Genomic DNA, 6,410 nt, shown 5'->3' with positions numbered 1-6,410 from the left:
CCCCCCCCCCCCCGTGCATGTTTTCCTGGTACACTTCATTCCCCCCTTGCCTTCCCCCCATTCCCTTAAGTAGAGGTGACACAGATCAATACCTTTGATGGAAAGTAATAATCAGGCCTATTAAGTGACAAAGGTTTACTCTGTAACAGCTGTGCTGGCAGGAGAGGGGAGCTTGTCTGACTAATGAATCATGAAACAATCAGGCAGTAGCCATTTGTGTTTAGATCTGTAAATATGGTGTGGTTCAAGTGCCAGACCATTGCCGGCGCTCCAGCTGGGGGCACAGATGGTCCGCATTCAGAGCGGCACGAGTGCGAAGAAAGGGTTTTTTCCCTTCTCTGTCCCACGCCGCACCTCTCCGGGCCTCCACTCAGTCGTCTGCGAGAGGAGCTGGAGGGAAAGGCAGGAGACCCCCTTTGGGCTGGGAAGCCCTCTACCCAACCCTGCGGCTCGCACGGCTGTCCCTGGAAGGCACAGAGCCTGTTCTGTGCTCCTCCGGAAAGACCCGATCTGCTCTGACTCTGAATGTCTGTCTGATTTGGCACTGCCAAATATATTTCTTTATATTTTTCTGACACATTACTATACTAGACCCCCTGTTTTGTTCTTAGCTATAAACGGAACAAGTTGAGAGAAAAATATATATTCCACTCGGAGAAACTCACATTAATGTACAAAGCTAAAAATGGGCTGTGTACAAATAGGCTAATAACGTCTATTTGGATTCTTAGTTCTTGAAGTGAGGATCCCTGTCTTCAAGGAACAGATACATCAAGACCTACTCATCCCAACCCATGATCAGACATGACTTTGTAGAAGGTTCTTTTTGTTGTTGTTGCTCGGATTAGCCAAGAAATCTTTACTTTTTCCGAGAGCTGCATGCCGAGCTGCCTCTTAAAGAAAACCATCATCTAAGGCCATTAATGTTGGTGGAATCATTTGTCTGTTAATTTATTTGATGAATCCGTTTTTAATTAGCATTTTGTACCACAGTTTCTTTCAGAGCCCAGAAAGCCTCCTTGCTCAGCGGTTCCTACTGACGTCCTTACGGAACTTGCGTTGTGGCACCTTGACAGCCGTGGTAAACACGTCCTTCACCATTGCCTCACACCTTTAAAACATACAGGAAAGACCAGCAGAGAAAAATTACACTGTTTAAAAATATTTAGGAAGGACAGATATTTGCAAATATACTCTGGAATATACATTTCCCCTTTGAATTTGGCCTCTTTTCTGGGAGGGCCTCCCTTTCCCTTTTTGGATAAATTAAATGAGCAAAGATGGCATTTTTCAGGATAAGATACAACTATGAAAATAAACCCTACCAATGGTTCAACTGAAGCACTGATTTGTAAGGTTGCTTTTGAAATTGGAGGTATTTATGAAATATTCATGAGAGTACTGAGCTGTGATAGAAGAGGCCTGTGCAGTCTCCGGGTAGCTTGGCAGAGCTGCCTGGTACTGGCCAACTCTTTTTTGCCTAAGGATAGTCTGGTAGGAAAATGACTTAGATTTGGTCTAAGGTTGCTAGTAATTTTGGTTTATTCTTGAATTAAAAAATAAGCAATGTGAAGGGCACCAGGAGAGTTGGGGTACAGATCTGTGAAAATGGCGTCTTCCATCTCCCCCCCCCCCTGTTTCTCCCTGGGGAACACCCGAGTTTGGGTGGTCAAGGCTGCCCTTGTGCAGACAGACAGGATTCAGCCGAGTGTGCTCCCCACCCACTGTAAGGCTCAGAATGTCGTCACACAGGATGAATTTCACTGTCTTGCTCTACCACAGCGACATTTTCCCATACCAAGTGCTCTTTTTCCATCAGGTGTAACAGGTTTGGGCATATCTGCTCTGAACGACAGTGATGCTGGGATCCACACTTGCCCTCTCTGTTCCAGCCAGCTTAAGTACAGCACCATTCCAGTATTGGCACACTTGGGAAATTGCCTACAGAGTGATGCCATTTTTCGATACTTTCAACTAACTAATTATCTGGTTCATAGTCAGCAATCCTTAAAAGTTTGAGTTCACAAATCTCTGAACACCTGGTGAGAGAGGAGAATCCTCTTCTCAGAAAAATACTTCTCCTATTTCTGTAGGTAGCGTTTTACCAGACAGTTTAGTGGCTCAGAGACCTGCTGAGCCCATCAGTGACCCCCAGGTCAAGAGTATTGGCTTCTTCTCTTCTGTCTTAGCAAACTGGTCACTCAAGCCCTGCCTTGGCACCAGATCCTCAGCTCTATCACAAAATCATCCATCACCAACTTGTTCTCCATACTATCTAACTTCTCTTTCTTTCTATCCCCCTAATTTTTTCTAATCAACTTTTTTTTTCCAATTTGTTTTTGCATTATCATTGATAGCCACTCTTTTCTTTCTGCTAATCTTATAATCTGTTTCTCTAGGTTTTTTTGCCTTTCTTTTAACTTCTCCCTTGTTTTCCTATGTTTCCATTAAAAAATTAATTTTTATTAAGCTAGGCACTTAAAATATAATGAAATTAGTTAATAATTATTAAAAACCTGATAGTGATTTTACTAGATGCTTAACAACCTTTATTGTTAATTTTCACAGAAACTCTGAAAAAGTCAAGTTATACTCCATGATATTCACTAGGATTTTGAGGATCCTAAAGATTAAGACATTGGTATACTTTTTTTTCCCCTTAAACTGATTTTCTATTTTTTTCTAAATAAAAATTTTTTGAGAAAGAGTCTCCCCCTGTCACCCTGGGTAGAGTGCTGTGGCATCATCATCACAGCTCACAGTACCCTCAATCTCTTGGGCTCAAGTGATCCAGGCTATGCATGTCTAGTCTATGAGAATTAGGTCAATGGTAGGAGGTGGTCAGTGTAGGGAGGTGGTCAACTATGGAGGAGTTACTGTATATCAGGTAGTGGTAACCTCTATGCCTGGACACTACCTGTGAATTGGACATAACTACCCTCCCCCATCTGCCTGGAAGTGCACAAAAAATGGTGTGAATGAAGATTTTTTCATTGCTCATATTTGTGGTGATAAGACATCACAAATGTGGCGTACATGCTTGGATTTCTTGACCAAACAGAGTATAGTGGTTGAGGGTGAAAGACTAGATCGCAGGTTACATTTGATGGAAATCGAAGTCCTCTGAAGGACAAGCCAAGGGGATGTAGGAGTAGGAAGAGACAGATAATTAAGGATGGAAGGAAGAGGCAGACAGGGAGAATAAGTAAAAGATGGCAAAGGGTATCAGCACTGATTCCCGGTGAGAGGATGGAATGAGGGCCAGGCTGGGGCACAGGCACACAGTAGGTGATGCTGGCAGCACACAGATTCTTAAAAATATGGATTGACTTTGCCATCGACGTCTCTTTTGGCAAGTTGTTTCTGTTTTGCATTTCCAAGATTAATACAGAGTTTCTGTTTTAAAAATATTTATTCATGCTCGGCGCCTGTGGCTCAAGTGGCTAAGGCACCAGCCACATACACCTAAGGTGGCAGGTTCGAATCCAGCCCAGGCCCACCAAACAACAATGACGGCTGCAACCAAAAAAATAGCCGGGTGTTGTGGTGGGTGCTTGTGGTCCCAGCTACTTGGGAGGCGGAGGCAGGAGACTTGCTTGAGCCCAGGAGTTGGAGGTTGCTGTGAGTGATGCCACAGTACTCTACCCAGGGGGACAGCTTGAGGCTCCGTCTCAAAAAAAAAATTTTTTTTTATTCAAATGTCTGGACACTCTGGCTCACACCTGTAATCCTGGTACTCTGGGAGGTCAAGGTAGGGGGATTGCTTGAGCTTAGGAGTTAGAGAATAGCCTGAGTGAGAATGACAGCTCATCGCTGCTAAAAGTAGAAACACCAGCAGGGTGTTGAGGCAGGCACCTATAGTCCTGGAGGCTGAGGCAAGAGGATCGGCAGCCCCAAACTGTAAATAATGTTTCCAGTGTGCTGTCTCTCAAACTTACTTTTCTGACATGGATCACTCTCTCTCCCTGGACTCTTGCATCTGTTTCTCTCAAGTAGCAGAATGATTTTTCTAAAATGGGAATACAATCACAATACTGGCTGCGGAGAGGCATCCATTGACTTCTCTTGTTACAGAACAATATCGAAGCTCATTAACATGGAGCTGTAGGTCCTGTGCATTCCGTTCCTGCCCCCGTCCTGGCGTTCCGCTCCCTCTGTGTCTGCCTTGTGCCTGAAACTGCACCCACACTGACTTCCTTTCTACAAGCAGAATATGCCTAGTTCATTACCGTGTCAGGAATTTGGCACTTGCTGTACTTTTTCCTTGGGAAATTCTTTTCCTTGGTCTCCCTGTGGCTGTTTTTTTCTTATTCAGATCTCAACTCAAATGTCACCTCCTCTACCCAATAGAAGTCCACCCAACCCTCCCCGTTGTTACCAGATGAAGAGGGTCCCGCTACCGGTCAGTATCAGCCAATATGCAGAGACCGGGGACAGGTCCACCAAGCTGTCAGAAGGCCAGCGATTCTAGACAACAGTGAGAGTAACCTCTCCAAGACAGCTCCGTTCTTCTATTTCCAATATCACAGTTTCATACATGAAAGTTAAAAGCAAGGCACCTACTAACGTTATTCTTAAACAATAGCAATTAACACTGAAACAACAGTACTCGCCATAACCATAATAAATAATAGTTGACATAACCCACGACCCAAAACATTTTTAATTCAGAATTCAAAATCAATCACCCTAGACTACTCATGATATCCACTTTCTGGTTAAAGCTGAATTTACAAAACAGTAAGAACGGGCGACATGAGGTGAAGGTCACTGGGATGTGAACTGAACAGACCAGCTGTGTCATTCAGCCCTCGCTGACTTGCGCTCTCATCCTAAGTGTCTCGGCTTTATAGCACTTATCAGCTTCTAACTTCTGGGTTAGTTAATGTGAATATTTCTTTTTGGCTACTACGTCCACCTGCAGTGTGAAATCTTTGAAGACAGAGTCCCCTTGTCTTGCTCCTGACAGTTGCCTGGAGTTTAGAATAGTACCTAGCAATAATAGACCCTAAAGAAATATTATCTGATAGGCTGATTCTTTAAAAAATCTTTTAGCTTCGTTGCCATAGAGTTTACTGTGAAGTGTTTCATAAATACCTCATTTCAGGAGTATGCTGATAGCCTTATAATTCCACAATGTTTTCAGTTGACAAGCTGGTGGAGACGCACTGTGGCAAACGGCCTGATTCATTCAGTGGGCAGCAGATGTCAGCAGGGGGAAACAGTCACAAGTGCTCAGCGGTTCCAGGATGAAAGTGTGGGAATGAGCTGGGTGGGGGTTGGTGGTAGAGAAAGGTGTTGGGTGAGCTGAATTCTTCCTGCCCTTTCTATTTTGGGATGCATTGAAGAATGTTTCTCAGGATTATTCTGGAGGCTGGAATTTATTCAGTCCATTTCCATTCTATTTTAAAATTGTACTTTGTTTATAGATTAACCTTGACCACCTAGTTCCAGTTTTTAGTTTGTGTTTAGTAAAATCCTTCCTTTCATTATGTGTTTCCTCCTTCCTATAGTTTCTTTTATTTTCTAGTTATTCAAAATTTTCATCAAGAAGATTTCCCTTGGCATAGAAGAAAGAACCAGTGTTTAAGTTCCAGCTTTGAGGTTTAATATCCTTCCAAGCTCAGGTCCCACCGAGCCTCATTTTCTCATTTGTGAAGTGTGGAAACCTCATGAAGTTATTACCTCCTTCTGGCTGGGTTGTGTTTGAGTGCTGAGAGTTTTTTGGGCTATAGGTAAAGGAGATTAGATTGAGGGTACCTTTTGTGGGGTTTAGTAGGATATGGTCTACAGGTATGAAGTTTGTAGTCACTTCTAAGGGTGGCTAACTTATTGCTGGATGACTTGGCATAGAAACATCTCCTGATGTTGTGCTGATTGAGGCCTCGTTCTGACACAAAGGTGTGTTCTGGGGTGCCTGGCCGAGGAACGTGTAGGGGTGGGGTAGAAGCAGATTTGACTACATGGAGTCAGAAGCTCGTCCGGATCACTCTACATTCAGTCATATTTGTGGTGTTTGTCAGGTTTGTGAATTATAGAATTTGCTTTGACTTTTTCCCAATTTAAATAAATAATAACTTTTGTATCTATTATTTGTTACTATTTTACTATTTCTGTTCTTTCTGCATTGTGTGAGCTTCAGCCCTCACATAACATCCACCTGCCCCCACTGAGTGGTGAGAAGTTTTAGGACATTTAAACCTTTTTTTTTTTTTTTTCACATGAAAAGTCTTTATTAATCCTCTTGTGAAAAATCTTTACAACGGCTGCAGATAACATCACGGTAGAGTCTTTACTCCTTCACCTGATATGCAATCTCCAGCTCACTTTTTGTCAGCACCAGCATTAGCCTTTGCGGTGCCCCTGACTTTCTTCATTCTGTTCTTGTGTTCCTTTCGCTGCTTTCTTGA

Source organism: Otolemur garnettii, unplaced genomic scaffold (assembly GCF_000181295.1).
Source record: "Otolemur garnettii isolate 467f Iridium unplaced genomic scaffold, OtoGar3 scaffold00039, whole genome shotgun sequence".
NCBI classification, from domain to species: domain Eukaryota; kingdom Metazoa; phylum Chordata; class Mammalia; order Primates; family Galagidae; genus Otolemur; species Otolemur garnettii.
The sequence above is the reverse complement of the archived record's forward strand: the minus strand, read 5'-3'. Positions refer to the sequence as shown.